Here is a 17,691-nt window from a genome sequence, read left to right on the forward strand (position 1 = left end):
AAAACAAGGGTGGATTTCAGGACCTGTCACATAGATTGTAAACAGCATCACAGTGATCTGAATTACACATTCTATGAGTTATGAGCTGGAAGAACAATGTCTCCTTGACAGGAATGAAATTCACTGCAGAAACTGGATCAATTTTCCAAAGGACAGTGTGGTTTCTGTGTGGAGGGGTCTGTTTATTATTCTGTCTTGGTTATAATTACAGTCACACATGGAATCACCAGATGCTACAGTCGTTTATTTTCAATCCTTGGATAAATTTGGCCTGGGATTAAATGATAAATTAAATATTAGTCATTTATAAATAATCACATTGTCTGGGCTACAAATGGGATCCTGGAAGCACAGCTCTGAATGAGTGTGATAAGTGTGGACTGGGCTTCATCAACTCTCCGAAAGTTTGGTGAAGGGATCACGTGGTTCTTGGGATGTGGTGATATTGTAATCGTGCTGGTGATTGACAGGCCTCGGCTGACTCTGCACCGCGGGTTACTGCTCCGTGCAGCCTCACGCCTGGATGTGTGTGCACTGTCTCCAGCCCCGGCTCTGAGGGCAGGTCAGAACTTCACCTCTTAAAACATGACCGTCTCTGTACAAAACTTCCAAGCCACTCCAAAGGCGTGAGGTAAATCAGCTTGTATCAGTTTCTACATGGCAAGAATTTTGTTCAATCTGTCTCACGTACAGCAATTTGTTCCTCTGTATCAGCCTCAAAGCAGGCAGGCTGTGTGAAGGCACTTTCTTTATTCAGATCTGATTTGTTCCTTTGTCTTCAGACTTATCAGTTACACTCTGAGCAAACGCTGCATTTGTTTGTGGTTGAAGAATTTATGGCCATTAATGACAGCCCGTTCTGAGTCAGGCTGCACAGGCTGGGGGTATTGTCTATTTCCGGTGGTGATTTATATCCCCTGCTACTCTGCTAGTGTCACTTTGGAGCAGGAATACTTTGTCATCTAGAATGACTGAAGATAATGTTCGACTAGTCCGGACGTGTGTCTATATTCTGCCATCTCTGTTCTATTAATACCATGCACAGGGAGAGTGGTTTTATACAGAGTGTCTGCTCAGAGGAATACTGATCTGCTCTGTTGGAATATTTCCCTTTAATTTGATGCCCATGTAAGTAACGAACAAAATTAATAAGCTATGTGACGATAATAACAATTGTTTGTTCTTGAATTGAATTGGTACACTTTAATTTAAGATAGGTAAACATGTTTGCATGCAAATAGTGTCTTGGGTTTGCTAAAACCTTGTAATTCATCTTCTATGGCTGAGAAGTTGAGATTGCTGATCTCGTTACCTATGTTCCTGGGAGGAAGAGATTTATATTAAGTGCTTTCTGGACTGGTCTGACACACGGACTTCTGCAATATCAAATTAAAGTATTTGTTTTCCAAGCTTCACTTTATTGGATTGTTATTCATTCTGTAAGCCAAGTGACTGTCAGGTCCACTTTAAAGGTGAAGTCAAAGCTACAATGTGCCAGTAACCTAAAAAAAAATGAACCTAATTGCATTGGACAAAACCAGGCCTTCATCAGCCAAGCCTAAAGCAGAGCACAAAATAAATACATTTTGTCATTCCATGTAAATAGACACTGATTCTAAACTTTGCTTAAAACGCAGCTGAACTAGTTCTGGTCCTTCTCTGATGTTTTACATGAAATCATAGGATCTAGAGCACTTGGTGAAGCTATTGTGGAATTAATGGGTCAGGGTTTAGAACACCGAATGGTGCAGCACAAACCCTGCGGTCCATGTTTTGCCGACCATTTTAACCTACTCTAAGAGCAATCTGACCTTTCCTTCCTACATAGCCCTCCATTTCTCTATCATCTATGTGCCAATCCAAGAGTTTCTTACATGTAGCCAGTGTATGGGCCTTGACCACCAATCCTGGCAGGATGTTCCACAAACTCACCACTCTCTGTGTTAAAATACACAATTATCTCTCACGGTTTCCCTATACTTTCCCTCAGTTATCCATTTAAACCCTGAAAAAGCATCTCTGGCTGTCCACTCTATCCATGCCTCTTATCATCTTGTACACCTCTATCAATTCCCCTCTCATCCTCCTTCACTCCGAAGAAAGCTGCACGTGGCCACTTGCTGAATATTGACATCTCTTATAAATTCCACTCTTCTCTGCACCTATCAACTCCAGAAGTATTTTTTGAGATGTTGTTGAAATTGTGAATGAGTTCTGTTGGAGTGAAAGGGACCAGGCGCTGGGGACCCGAGTGCGCAGAGCAACGTTCACAAGTGAGAAACCTCACAGTGGAGTGAGAGAGACGAGGCACTGGGGACCTAAGTGAACAGGGCAAACTTCACTGGTTAGAAACGCCGGTGTTGTTATTTTCAGTGTTGATCGACTGGAAGATAAGATAAAATTTAAGATTAGCTGTATTTGCCATATGTACATTGAAACATACAGTGCAATGCGTCATTACGCAAAATCAAATCAGCGAGGATTGTGCTGGGCAGCCTGCAAGTGCCATAATGCTTCCGGCACCCTCCATGATGTGCACACAACTCACTAACTCTAACCCAACCCTAAATTTAAACATCTTTGGAATGTGGGAGGAAACCGGAGCATCTGCAGGAAACCCACGCACTAACGGGGAGAACGTTTAAACTCCTACGGGCAGCTGGAGGGATCGAACGCCCATCTTACAGCTGGCACTGTAAGGTGTTACACCAACCACTGTGTTACTGTGCTGCTGTATTAATATTTTACAGTGTTAGAGGATGGCATGTTATGAAGTACTGGGTTGTGTGCCTACATCTTTCCCACATTGCCAGTATAAGCTCTGCGTCACTGCAGCTCGTTCTGCTCTAGGTACAGAAACTGCACGGGCTCCATCAGTCTAACCACAATCTCTCCGGTGTACCTGTGCAACTGTACTCGCTCAGAAACCAAAGCCCTGCAGATGCTGAAAATCTGAAATACACATGGAGGACTATGGCCAGTGTAGGAGGGAAGGGTTAGAGGGACCTTGGAGTAGGTTTATATTGGTTGGCACAACATTGTGGGCTGAAGGGTTCATCCTGTGCTGCACTGTTCTAAATTCTGTGTTTCAAAAACAGAAAATGCTGGAAATGGTTGCCAGCAGAGAGAGAATCAGAGGGCTGTTTCAGGTTAACTGCTTTTGATCAAAACTAGGAACAGTTGGGAAGTAGAAATGGGGAGAGACCAAAGGGAAAGGATGGAGAGAGATTGAACTGGATGGTAGGGGTGCCTTGATGAAGGATTTCAACCCAAACCATCAACAATTCCCTCCCCTAACACCACCCCCTCCTCAACACTGACGCTGCTTGACCTACCGAGTTCCTCTAGCAGATTGTTGGTCCAAAAGGTGGCACTGGCAGAGAAAGGCCGGTCGAATAGCCTAGCAATTCCAGAAGACCTCTCTGGACCTCACAAGGGACACAGATGCTGGAGCCTGGAGCAAAATGTAAACTGCTGGAGGAACTCAATGGGTTGAGCAGAGTCTTTGGAGACAGAGGGAGTCTCTTCATGCAGAGCGTTGAGCAGAAACCTTGACAATCCCTCTGCCTCCACAGATGTTGCTGAGCTGCTCAGCTATTCCGGCAGACTAATTGTCGCGCCACATTAAGGGAGGTGCATGCGACCAGACGGAGTGAATAAACAAACACAAAACAAGACAGGAACAAAGAGATGGAGATCGTTTCCTGGACTTCCGAAATAAGAGAACGCTGGAGATTTCATCGGATGCGGGAGGGAATGCCATTACTTCAACTCTGAAATGATCACTGCTCTTTACTCACTTTCAAGGACTACAACTCATGTTTTCACTATTATTGACTGTTATTATTAATATTATTATTTGCATTTACACAGGTTGTCTTTTGCACAATGGTTGCTTTTTAGTCTTTGTGCGTAGTTTTTCACTGATTCTATTGTATTTCTTTATTCTTCAGTGAATGCCTGCAGGAAAGTGAATTGTGGGATAGTATATTGTGACGTATACATACTTCGAAAATAAATTCATTTTGAACTATGAACTTTTGAGTTAGTCTTCCGGGCTGATGACCTTATATGAGAACTATCACAAACTGGACTGGCTGCTTATCTGAAATTGTCAGATTGATGTTGAACCTTGAGCACTGTATGTGCTCACTGGAAGATAAGGAGGTGTTCCCTGGGCTAATGTTGGGCTTTGTTGAGATGGTGTGAGACGCCAAAGGCTGAGTGCTCAGTGTAGGAGTGAGTCAGGAATTAAAGTGATAGACAAATAGAACCTGTTGAGTCTGTCTTATGCCTGTATGTTACAGGTGCACCTACATACTGAGTTAGTACATCGCCACAGGTGGAATAAAGGTGCGTACTTTGTCTGCTGGCTTGAAAGTGGCTCAACGACCTCATGTAACCTGACTCACTGAAGATCCAGAGGAGTCCTTTAAGGATGTTGTTGAGACTATTCTCTGACCAGTAGTGGGAGTCCCTTCCCGGTATCTCTTTGCTCTGGGCAGAATGGACTTCACATTATCAGTTTATTTATTCAGAGATGCAGCATGGTAACCGGTCTTTCGTGGGAAATAACCTCTTCACCTGTCTGTTGAGAAAACCTGTAAGGAGATTAGCCCTACCCCTTCTCTCTGAGAAGGGATTGTATAAAACCTTCCACCTAAAGCTCCAATGAATCTCTGCAACGACATGCTACACACATTTCAATTCTGTTTTACAATTAGCACTCAGGAAACATGCAGGTTCATTGTTTTGGTTTACTTAAGGCAGACTAAATAAATCACCATCTTTTTGCTGTTCTTGGCATCTGAATCATTAGCCTCTTCTCAAGGAGTCGGATCACGTCTCACAAGTCTGAGACCAACACTTCCGTCTTGGCTGGGGGGTGGGGGGGGGAATCTGGTTCCTCATCTTAACAAAACTATGATTTATACATGCACACTATTAATCAATATCGCTCAAACAAAGTCAAACCAATCCTCGTTTCTGGGAAATTACACAGAAAGCCACTTGGAATTGATTAAAGTCTCTCTTGACAAGTTTCAGGCCGAGTGTAAACTATTCGGAAAATGTATCAGCAAGTTCACGTTGGTTTAAGAGTATACCTGGAGATCGAGTCACTGCCATTGTCTTGTTGCTTGAGGACAATATTCGGCATTGCTCCATGATGTAGCGGAGGTACTGTAATATGCATTTCCAATCAGGTCACCAGTTTATTCGTAGGCAAAGCTTGAATCATTTTCTTTGCTTTCACTAATGAATAAGGATAAAATTGCTCTGCTGAATGATCAGGAACTTGAAATGTTCACTGAATCTCTCTCTCTCCACTAATGCTGCCCGACTTGCAGAGTCAGTTGCTTTGGGTTTTCATACAGACTGCTCTTGGAAAGTTCTGTAGGTAGTCCAAGGGTGAGACACGTGGATGGTGGAAATCACAGTTGCCTGGTAGACCATGAGCATTGTGGCATGTTTACAGCCGTGATCTTTCCCTCAGTTGGCCAAAAGATGTAGTGGTGAATGTCATTGTTAATGTCAGTCTTTGCTGAGAAGTGTTGCTCAACAACTGGAAAATGATTCATATGTTCATAATCATATCAGGAATGGTGAGGTACTCGGGGTAAAGTTGTCAAGGACATCTGTGTTGTGACTATGAAATGCAAAACCCATTTTCCAGTGAGTTTCAATGAAGACTTAGAAGTCAGACTCTGAAGATGTCACATAGAGTATTGTTGGATTTGGGGTTGGAGATGGAAATGGAGTTGGGGTTGGAGTTGGAAGTGGAGTTGGGGTTGGAGATGGAAATGGAGTTGGGGTTGGAGATGGAAATGGAGTTGGGGTTGGAGTTGGAAGTGGAGTTGGAAGTGGAGTTGGGGTTGTATTGGTTTTGATGTTGGAAATGGATTTGGAGTTGGATTTGAATCAGTATTGATGTTAGAATTGGAGTTGAAATTGGAATGTGTTTATTATTACCCCATGTAGCAAGGTACAGAGCCTTGCATATTGTTATTTGTACTCTATACCATACATACAAATCAATTCATTGCACAGTCCACTCAGGTAGTACAAGGTAAAACAAAATGGAGAATAAATTGTAACAGCTACAGAGAAAGTGCAGTGTAAGTAAACAACAAAGAGCAAGATCCTAATGATGTAGATTTTTGAGGTTTTATCATATTAGGGAACCATTTGATCATTTTACAACAGCAGGGTAGAGCTGTCCTTGAGTCTGGTGGTACGTTTGTATCTTCTGCCTGATGAGAGAGGGGAGACTACAGACTGTCTGGGGTGGGTGGGGTCTTTGATTATGTTGGCAGCTTTACGGAGTCAGTGAGAAGCGTAGACAGAGTCCATGGAGGGGAGGCTGGTTTCTGTGATGTACTGAGCTGTGCCCACAACTCCCTACAGTTTCTTGTGGTTTCATGCAGAGTGGTTGCCAGGCGAAGCCATGATGCATTCAGATAGGACGCTTTCTATGGTGCATTGATAAAAATTGGTAAGGGCCAATTGGGTATGCTGAATTTCTTTAATTTCCTGAGGAAGTAGAGACATTGGTGAGCTTTCTTGGCCAGAGTGTCCTGGTGAATGGACCAGGACAAGGTTTTGATGACGTTTCCTTCCAGGTACACGAAACTCTCAACCCTATTAATCTCATCACTATTGAAGAAGGCAGGAGCATGTGCATCATTTTCAGTGACCCTATAATCTTATAGATGTGAGAGATTTTGAATACTTTCCTACTTGTTTTGTGGATTAGCTCCATTCCACCATGAAATAAGTTGCAACTTTTCGAGAGAGGTAGAGGAATATTCCAGGGCTGTCTGGGAATAGAACCAGCTCTGTTGACTCCCATCGACCTGTGCCTGGGTCATCAGATTCTCAGAAACCAGTGTCGAGCCCCCAGGCAGCACAGTGGCAGCTCTTCTCATCCAGCACATCACAACACCTTGACTCCCAGTCAACGGAGCCTTAGCGCCTCCACAGATTAGACTTACTTATCACATGTACGTCAAGACATCAAACAATACAGTGAAATGCATTGCTTGCGTCAATGACCAACACAATCCGAGGATGTGCTGGGGGCAGTCCGCACGTGTCACCATGCTTCTGGAGTCAACGCAGCATGTCCATAACTTAATAACCCTAACCTATATATGTTTGGGATGTGGGAGGAAACCAGAGCACATGGAGGAAACTTGCATGGTCATAGGGAGAAAGTACAATCTCTTTACAGGCAGCAGTGGGAATTGAACCCTGATCAAAGCTTTACACTAACTGCCACGCCACCGTTGGAGGGTACGGTGTTTCTTTTCCACAATACATTAGTAAATTATCACCTTTGTAGAAAATCTTCAGTAGAAAATGTATAGATCAATCTGAACGAGAACAATCAATTGTCCTGATGCAGCGTCTTGACCCAAAACATCAAACACTGCTCTGCCTCCACAGATGCTGCTCGGCATGCAGAGCTGTGGCAGCAACCTGTACTTTGCGTCAGCTTCCAGCGTCCCGAGTTCCCAATCAAACGTTCCATATGATAACCGGGTGAGCCAGTGCAGCTCCCACTGTTCAACACCACGACGGGCTCCTCATGTGTGCCGAGATGCATTGACCAAGTATGGCACCGAATGATAGAGTTATGAAGGTAAAGACGGTGTACGATGTGTTGGCCTTCATTAGTCGGGGAATTGAGTTCCAGTGCCACGAAGTAATGTTGCAGCTCCATAAAAGTGTTTGCACTACACTTGGAGTATTGTGTTCAATTCTGGTCGCCTCATTATAGGAAGAATGTGGAGGCTTTAGAGAGGATGCAAAGGAGATTTGCCAGGATACTGCGAGGAAATGTTGAGTGAGCTATGGCTTTTCTCTTTACAGTAAAGGAGGATGAGAGGTATACAAAGTAATAAGGTGCATAGATGGAGTGGACAGACATGGACTTTCTTCCCTTAGGTGGTAATGGCTAATATGAGGGGGCATCATTTTAAGATGATTGGAGGAAAGTATGGGAGGGATGTCATATGTAGGCTTTTTTAACTCAGAAAATGTTGCTAAAGGTGGTTGTAGAAGCTGATACATTAGGAACATTTAAGAAACTCTTAGATAGGCAGATGGATGAAAGAAAAATGGTGGACTATTTGGGAGGGAAGGATTAGATAGATCTTAAAGCAGGTTAAAAGGCTGGCACATCATGGGCTGAATGGTCTGTACTGTGCTGCAGTGTTCTGTGTTCCATGTTAAGAATTTGAAAATGGTGATTCCAGTTCCGAGTGCAATTATCTCCGGGTCTTGATAAGATTGCTCTGTACTCCAACTCTCTCCTGGGCTGGAGTGACCACTGCCACAGGACTTCCCTTTTAAAAACTCCGATGGAGAATGTCAGAGTTAATACTCCTGTTCTGACAAAAGGCCATCAACTGAAACATTAACTCTCTCCCATACCCCACGGACATTGACTGACCAGCAGAGCATTCCCAGAATTCTCCAGCATCAGCAGGTACTTGTTGGTCGTATTTCAATCTGTGGCTGGGGAGACATGGACATCCTCTTCAGGATAACATGGGGGAGTCAGTCTTTGTTCTTCAGTCTCTGAAATGGGTTCTGAGACCCACAGCTCCCTGACATAGAGGTGATTGATCAGCCAACTGAGGGTGGGCTCCACAGACCAGGGCCTTATTGAAGTCAGTCTGGACAGAAGGCAGATCATTGTATAAGTTATATTATGTTGCATCTGGGATGTTTGATCTTCTCAGCAGATATTTTCTCAGCAATTAACAACTAATTGCCCTGAATTTGCTCCGTTGTGAGAGATGATTGTGTTAAACACCCAAAGAAAATGTACGCCATACGGCAGAGGATAAAGGAAGGGAGAATGAGCGAAAGGACAATGTGACAAATCAAGAGAAGATGCATAGTGCAAAATGTCCAATAGCAATCAGTCAAAATGTCCAAAAGCAACCCGTCAGAGTGGAATAATCACCTTTCCCATGTCAAAAACAAAAATTAACTGAGTGATTATTCTCCCACAAGTGGAACTGAGAAATATACAGTACTGCGCCAATGTCTTAGGCACATATATATTGCTAAGACTTTTACACAGTGCTGTATTTGTCAACATGGAGTGGAGAGTGAATTTGTAAATGTGGCAGCAACAAAGGATATTGGGAATGGCGAAGGTGGAGTGCTGTGGGAGGTTTAGGGACAGATGGCAGTGGTGGGGGTAGTGTGCGTGCCTCTCCCTTCCCCTTTTCCCAACCCTCTCCCTGCCCCTTTCCTACTCCCAGTCCACAATAGAGACCCATATGAGAATCAGGTTTATCATCACTCACATATGCCATGAAATTTGTCTTTTTTTGCAGGAGCGGTACAGTGCAATATATAAAATTACTACAGTACTGTGCAAAAATCTTAGGCAGTGTGTGTGTGTGTGTGTGTGTGTGTGTGTGTGTGTGTGTGTGTGTGTGTGTGTGTGTGTGTGTGTGTGTGTGTGTGTGTGTGTGTGTGTGTGTGTGTGTGTGTGTGTGTGTGTGTGTGTGTGTGTGTGTGTGTGTGTAACACTTTTGCACAGTACTGCATGTATGGTTGAGAGCTGCATCTTACAGTTGCCTGAATTTTTGTTTGGCATATTAATTAGAGCAAAATAAATAGAACAAGGGAAAAGGAATTTTTAGAGGTTTGAATCTGTTACTGATCAGTTGGATCTGTTCTTGACACATTGTAGCCAAGACTGCGTGGATTGATGTCAAAATCAATGGCTCTGTGGCTGAGAGCATTAAAACATGTGTTAGAAAAAACTCTGAAGTTCTACATCGAAGATAGTTTTGGTGTCATCCCACAAGGATTCAAATCCTTTTCCTGCTGTACAATATGGATAATAAGAAGGGGTGCCAACATACACTCCTGGTGGGAAGCAGTTCATTGTTCAGCTAATATCCAATGAAGTATTTTAAGTATGACAAAAAAAGGGAAATCTAGTGCTTTGAAAGTAAAAACAACAGGGAATCATTAGAAAAGTTTTTAGTTATTTAACATTGAAACTGTAGATACTGGAAATCCTTGTGTAGTTGGGAGGTACAGTATCTCTGTGTTACCCTGTACAAACGTGAGATCAGTTTCAGACATCAGTCCGACTGAACTCAATGGAAGTGACGAGATCTCATTGCTGCCCTTAGTATCAGATCAATGCAATCAACAGTGCTTTCAGCAAAACTTCCTCAGTCTGACCTGGGGCACGCATCGTAAACCATACCACAGTTAAGCGATACGCTACATATTTTCATTGACTACAGGATTAGAAATGTGAATTCAAAAAAAAAAGATCCTCATGCTGCAAATCTGCAAGAAAAACAGAAACTGTTGGAAACACTCAACAGATCAGGTAACGTCCATGGAAAGAGAAGCAGAGCTAATATTTCAGATCAAAGAGTCTTTGTCAGAACTGAGCTTTAACAGAAGTCCTTTGACCTGAACATTTCTCTCTGTTTCGCCCTCCACTACCACTGTCAGACCGCTACTGAGTCATTCCAGAAGGTTCTGTTTTCTTATTTGTAGGATTGAGGCATTTACCCTATAATTTAGAAGTGTTTATTTTTAATTGACAATGACAAATAAAGTGAGACTTTGCATAAGTCTCCACATGCCATGTATGATGTATGAACCATCTACAGGTGTCACACTGACGTTTCTGGCCCATTCAGTGAGGTGTTGGCTATGAGAAAGGAGAAGTAGTGCAGGTATCAATGGGGGAACATCTACGTAATCGTGATCATAATGTCACGAGGTTTGGGATAGCTATAAAAAAGGATACAGACAAAGAGAAATGATTAATGGATATTACAATGAGTTAGGATCATATCTGGCCTGGTTAAATTGGAATTAAAGCTTCATCAGAAGAAATAATGGGAGACTTTTGAAATGGACAAGATGCAACTTTATTTCCATGAGAGAGACTGTTAAGGAATTAAAACGGGAGCTCCCTAAATTGGAAGCAAGTTAAAGAGTAAGAAGCAAGGAGTATAAACATTGACATGGGCTTAGCAGGAGAATCCAGAGAGTGGTTGTAGGTGGTGGCGCCTCTGACTGGAGGCCTGTGACTGGTGGAGCGCTGCAGGGGTCAGTGCTGGGTCCATAGTTGCTTGTCATCTACATCAATGATCTGAATGATAATGTGGTAAACTGGATCACCAAATTTGCAGATGGGACCTAGTGGCAGTGAGGAAGGATATCAAAGGGGATCCTTGCAGTGGGATCTGGACCAGCTGGAAAAAAGGACTGGAAAATGGCAGATAGAATTTAATACAGACAAGTGTGAGGTTTTTTGACTTTAGGAGGACCGACCAGGTAAGGACTTACAGTGTGATGGTAGGGCACTGAGGAGTGTGATAGAACAGAGGTATCTTGGAATACAGATTCATAATTCCCTGAAAGTGGTATCACAGGTAGGTAGGGTCATAAAGAAAGCTTTTGGCACATTGGCCTTCATAGTTCAGAGTACTAAGAACAGGGGATGGGAGGTAATATTGAAGTTGTATAAGATGTTGATGAGGCCTAATTTGAAGTATTGTGGGTAGTTCTGGTCACTCACCTACAGGAAGGATATCAATAAGTTTGAAAGAGTATAGAGTAAATTTACATAGATGTTGTTGGGACTTGAAGACCTGAACTAAAGGGGAAGGTTGAACAGGCTGAGTGAGACTAGAGCTAGAGATCATGGGTTAAGGGTGAAAGGTGAAATATTGAAAAGTGAGATATTTAAGGGGATCCTGAGCGGGAATTTGTTTACTCCGAGGGTGGTGAGAGTGTGGAATGAACTGCCAGAAGAACTGGTGGATACAGGTTCAATTGAATTAATTATTTATGTATTTATTTGTTTAGTTATTTAGAGTTACAGCGTGGAATTTTCCAGCGCTTTGAGCCATGCCCCCTGAAATCTACCAATTTAGCCATAGCTTCATCACAGGACAATTTATAATGCCCAATTTACCTACTAGCCGGTACGTGTTTAGACTGTGGGGGGATACTGGAGCACATGCAGGAAACCCTTCCATTCATGGGGAGGACGTACACACTCCTTACAGTATCACGCTAACCACTACACTACCATGACACCATTAAGAGATGTTTGGATAAGTACGTGGATGGGAAGGGTATGGACAGCTACGGTCCAGGTACAGGTTAATGGGACTAGGCAGAATAATAGCTCAGTATGGACTAGACAGGCCAAAGGGCCTGATTCTGTGTTGTAATGCTTTATGACTCTATGACTGGTGGCAGGCAGGTATACAAGTGAGGATGAAGTGGCCGATGAAATGTTCAGAGGAAAAATAAGGGAGAATCTGGCAGAGATTGGAAATGGACGTAATGGGGTATCCAGATATTTTCTATAGACATATAAACAGGAAAAGGGCTATAAACAGAGGTGAAACAGATCAAAAGGAAGGAGAAGACAAGAGAATTGTAGATGCTGGAATCTAAAACAGAAAACAGAATGCAGGAGGAACTCAGTGGATCTAACCACATTTGGGGAGGTTGTTTTGATTTGAAACACTACATCTGGACACAGAAATGGGAATACCTGTATATATCAGCATGAGGGGGATCGGGATAGATTCTGGTAGGTGATAGGTGGAACCAAATCGGGAGTAGGTGTTGGGCAGATGGAAGCAGGTGGGGGAAGGGGAGAAGGTGAACAAATGAAGCAGAAATCCAGGTGGACTCCAGTCAAGAGCTGTGAAACAGGATTTCTATTTTCTTTAACCTGTTTTTTTGAGTGTCTTATAAGCACTTCAATAGTGTCATCATGAGAAAGCAACAAATACATGGCAAACTGACTCATGTTCCATTAACTTCCATTAATCATACTCTGTGTTCAATATTTAATTAAATGTCAGACCTTTACAGCAAATAAAATGGCCCAGCAACATCAGAATGTTTTTTGTCAATCCCATTGATTCCCTGTGTGTTGCAGTCATGTTATACATCCAATGTCAGGGTCTGTAGGACACCTTCACTGATCAAATGTGATGAAGTCTACACTTCCCACGGATCACCTTTCCCCTCAGATCACGCGGATCATCATTCCATCATGAGATGCTGTTCCTACTTGGCTGGGAGCTGGGGAAGACCTTCCCTCCCGTCTGTCACAAATGACAACTCAGTTTTCAATGGACCAATGGTGACTTGCTGTACTCCCATCATTAGAACAGGCGATCGCAGCTCCCACCCACAATGGGCATAAATATCTGAAGGTGTTTGCACTGTGGTGTCAAGCATTACATCTTCATACCCTCATGCAAACTGTCATATAATCCATATAAACAGGTTAATAATTTAATTAAACCAAGTACATAGAGTTCTTGATCAGTGTGTACGCCAATTATTTTCAAAATACATATACCATATAGTACAACCTTGAGATTCATCTTCTTGCAGGCAACAAAACACAATAGTGTTACGAACCCCGTAACTGGGTCACTTACCAGCAAAGATAGAGAGGTCTGCTGAAATCTGATGGTACTATTTTTAAATGTTTTTATTTATAAAGGGGCACAAAAGTAAGGTTAATACAAACATTCAGATAACATACGTCGACAATAATCTAAAGCGCGGGTATAGTAATAATCAACAATAAGAAGTAGCTCTATCGTTTGTCTAGGGGTAAAACTATTGTCCGATGGAAATATCAAAGTCTCTGAAGTTCATGCAGGCTTTTAGCCTTTCGGGGACTGCTGGGTCTCACGTGTTGGAGAGAGAAAATAAACTTGCCAGCCTTTTGGACTCAAATCGTTGAATCGGGAACGTGGGTTCCCCGTTGTCAGTTCGAAGTCCTTTTCGGTGTTATCAGCCACTCGCTCCCTAGGCTAGGGGAACCGAATCACACGTGGCTCCCGAATAGCTTCCCGTCCTCACGGGAGCGATGAGTGATGGTGTCTCCATCTGGTGCGTCGCTGGGGTACTGCCTCCTGCAGACCCCTTTTTATCTTGACTTGCAGAGTTGTAGATGTCAATCAAGGTAGGGTGATACAATCCCCACCCCACATTGCCCGAGGGTGTCCATGTCCCTGATAGCTGGCACGTAGTATAGAGTCGCAATTCACACAGGTGTCTCTAAGAACAATGGTCAAATCCGTTGCATTGTCTCTCATTTCCTGGGTCCAAGACCCGAATTAATAGCGATCTTGCGATTCTCAGGAAGGAGGAGGCTGGTATCATAACAATAGAGTTCATGAAAAACCCTCACGCAAATAAGGCCATCAAACATCCAATGTGTGAAAACAGAACAAATGGTGCAAATGATGAAATAATACTCAGAACATGAACCAGAGCCCCGGAAAGTGTGTCCGCAGCCATTGAGCCAGTTCAGGACCGCAGTCGGCCTGGCAGGACACAACTGCGGAGACACTTCTCTGCTGAGGTGAGTAAAGCCTTCACAGAGTATCGAGCTGAACACGGGTTCACTCTTTGGCCTCGGCTTCAATCGGCTAAACATGGACTAAACATAAACTGAGCTTCGATCAGGCCTGAAATTTCAATCCAGCTGGAAGTTTGCTCAAGCAATTGCCAACGCAGCTGTACTGCAATCTCGGGAGGACAGTTTGCTGAGTCCTTCAGGGTACCACAAAAATGCCAAGTTGTACAGACAGTTCAAAAGCACGGTGCCCAGTGGGAAATTACAGGGTGCGGATTGCAGTGGTCGTAGTTTAGAGAAAATGTACTTAGTAGAATACTTAGCAGTTTTGTTAGCTGCCCGCAAAACACGGTTATGTTTTTTGCCTGTGCCATCATATGCAATGGAGTTGTTGCCTCTTGAAGTACTTAATATATTTTAAAATTCCTCTTTCTATCTTTGTACGAGATTATTTTCTCCACAAGCAAATTAGCATCAATGGCAAGGATTGAAACTGTGTAGTGAGATATTAGCAATGATGTGTTAGTGCACAACACATTCATCTAAACTTCCTTTCCTTGCTATTTTAACAAACTTGTGGTGCTATTTTTATTGCTCTGTGAGCTAGTCAGAAGCCTCTAAGTCAAGAAGTGGTTCATGTTTATACCTGCCAGAGAAACACTTCCTACTCCACACAAGTGGACATTCCCAGCTGTGGTATTTCAGGTGACTTAGTGATTCGTTAAGGTGACAAAGAGAGAGATTTGATTTGAAGGTTATTGCTACTGTACCCCAGAGTTTCCTTCCATGAAAGTTTCCGATGATTGTAGACCTTATATGGTTTGATATTGTCACTGCTCTGTCGATCTCTGCTTATGAACACAATAAATCTGATGTAATCCTCTCAATGACATTGCTGCTGCAAGCAATGATCCACGCAGTGACAAATATGAGTGCCGTTGGCAAGCTGTTGTTTAATTATGTCGAGGACATGCATGGTGAACAAGCCTTTCATTGAAAGAGTTATCTCAGAAACACTGAAACAGAGAGAGCTGAGTGAAATTGTTCTGCAGCGTTAAGCTACCAATGTTTGTCCTTCAGCCGCAGATGACTCCAGTGTTTGTTCTTTGATAGGCAGCTGGTGCAAACTTTCATTTAAAATGTGAGATCACAACATTCACGCAGTAGCATGAAGTGCATGAGCAAATGGTAATGTTGCTATGCTGGTGACAAATGTGATAGAAATACTTTTTATTCCAGATGAGTTGTGAACCTTGATTTGATTTCAGCGATGAGATGCATAGACCAAAATCTGTTGTAGAACAATGTTGGGTGGGTTTACATTCAGAGACCGTCAGCATGATTCCCAATAGGATATCACCCAGTGTTGTGCCACAAAAGACCAACTATGTTCCAGGATTGGACAGGTTTTATCCAGAGACAGGACCTACATGATTCCCAATGAGCTATCTCCCAGTGTTCTGACGCAATAGACCAACACTGTAGCAGGATTGGGCAGGTCTGAATTCCAAGGCATCCCATTGGTTGGGAATCATGCAGACTATCTTCAAAGTTGTGATGCAATATATCAAACCTGTTCAAGACTAGTCAGATCTGCATGATTCCCAATGGGATATCTCCCAGTGTTGTGATGCAATAGACCAGCACCGTAGCAGGATTGGGCAGCCTTGTATCCTGAGACGGTCCTTTGTGAATCCCGATGGGGTATCTCCCAGTGTTGTGCCACAAAAGACCAACACTAATCCAGCTATGGGTAGGTTTGCACCCAGAGACAGGACCTACGTGATTCCTGATGGGATATCACCCAGCATAGTGACACAATAGACTAACATTGTTCCAGGCCTGGGTAGGTTTGTATCTGCTGACAGGTCCTACGTGATGTCTGCAAGGATTTGGTCCAGTGTTGCACAGTTCCTGACATCCTGCCGTACAACTACCGGAATGGTCTTCGGACCAGCAAGCAACCGCTGCCAACCTGCGGTGAGCAATGTTAGAACGTAAGGAACAGGCAGATAATCAGAAGTCAATCAATTAGACGTTCACTCCTGCTCTGCCATTCAATATGAGCACACCTAATCCTTGACCATTGCTAGTTTCCTGGACTTCATCAATCCCCTGGTTTCTGAAAATCCCTCTCACTCTCAGTGATAAGGCTCCCTGGAAGAGGATTCCAAAGATTCACTACCCTCGGACTGAGGAATGTCTTCAATGAGGAATAGAAGAGACACCGAGGGGAGAGGGGAGAGCTCCTATACGTGCCAACCCTGTGTCAATGAGAAACGCACTGTGTATTGGGGGTCAGCAGACCCTTCCAGCTCAGAGCCACCTTAGTTCTCTCCCTCCAAAGTGAGAGATCCTAGCCAGTGGACCAGTGCAGAGAGAAACATCATCATCTTGGACAATGTCTGGATGACCCCTGCCCAGAGTTGACATCTCTGCAGTTGGTAGTGGTGAGGGGGTGTGACAGCTCAACATAACGGTAACTTGTGTGGAAGTCTTAGTCCTTTAACCAGAAAAATTTATATTAAGATAAGATTAGCTTATTTTGACTTTCCAGTTATAGAAAGTTATAAAGACCACTTTATTTTCCATTGCTACTTGAAGGGAATTAGGTGAAATTTATCCGACTAATTTTATAAATAGGAATGTTTTACTGATAAGTTTACACCCTTTTGGATCTGAGTTCTGATGAGTGAATTGTTGCTGGGATTTGTGGGCTCATTGAAGGGAAGCTTTCACCAGTCTGGACTAATGCTAGGGCCGGCTGAAGATGTTTCTGATACTTCAGAGCTTTCGGTACTAGAAGCTGAAAGCACAGTCGCGAGCTCAAAGTTAGTGGGGAAAACGTTCTCTAGCTTGTGTCAGGGACACACAATCAGCTGGAGGAACTCAGCAGGTCCCTTCGTATCCTCCTACAGATGCTGCTCAAACTGTTGAGTCCCTCCAGCTAACTTCATCCATCTCGAACATTCTATATCTCTCCTCTCCCATTGGGTAGAAGATGCAAAAGCCTAAAGCTTTTGCACCACCAGGCTCAAGAACAGGTTCTACCCCACTGCTGTAAGACTATTGAATGGGTCCCTAGTATGATAAGGTGGACTCTTGACCTCAATCTAACGTATTATGGCCCTTATACCTTATTGTCTGCCTGCACTGCACTTTCTCTGGAACTGTAATACTTTATTCTGCACTGTTCTCATTTTACGTTGTACTGTGTCAGTACACTGTTATAATCAAATGATGTGTATGGGTGACATGTAAAAGAATATTTTTCACTGAACCTCAGTACA

At 43.2% G+C, this 17,691-nt stretch overlaps 1 protein-coding gene across 2 annotated transcripts in view; it reads left to right on the forward strand.

Moving 5' to 3' along the window:
- Positions 1–516: 516 nt before the first annotated feature.
- LOC140738735 (semaphorin-3A-like) overlaps positions 517–17,691 on the forward strand; it is a 269,718-nt gene continuing 252,543 nt past the window's right edge. Inside the window, exon 1 of one of the 2 annotated variants that reach the window (XM_073066471.1) lies at positions 517–631. The gene's annotated coding sequence lies outside the window, so the exon portion shown is untranslated. Of the gene's footprint in view, positions 632–1,015; positions 1,129–17,691 lie in introns of those variants that run through there. The other variant, XM_073066473.1, reaches the window with a different exon arrangement.

This window comes from Hemitrygon akajei, chromosome 14 (assembly GCF_048418815.1).
Source record: "Hemitrygon akajei chromosome 14, sHemAka1.3, whole genome shotgun sequence".
In the NCBI taxonomy this organism is placed as follows: domain Eukaryota; kingdom Metazoa; phylum Chordata; class Chondrichthyes; order Myliobatiformes; family Dasyatidae; genus Hemitrygon; species Hemitrygon akajei.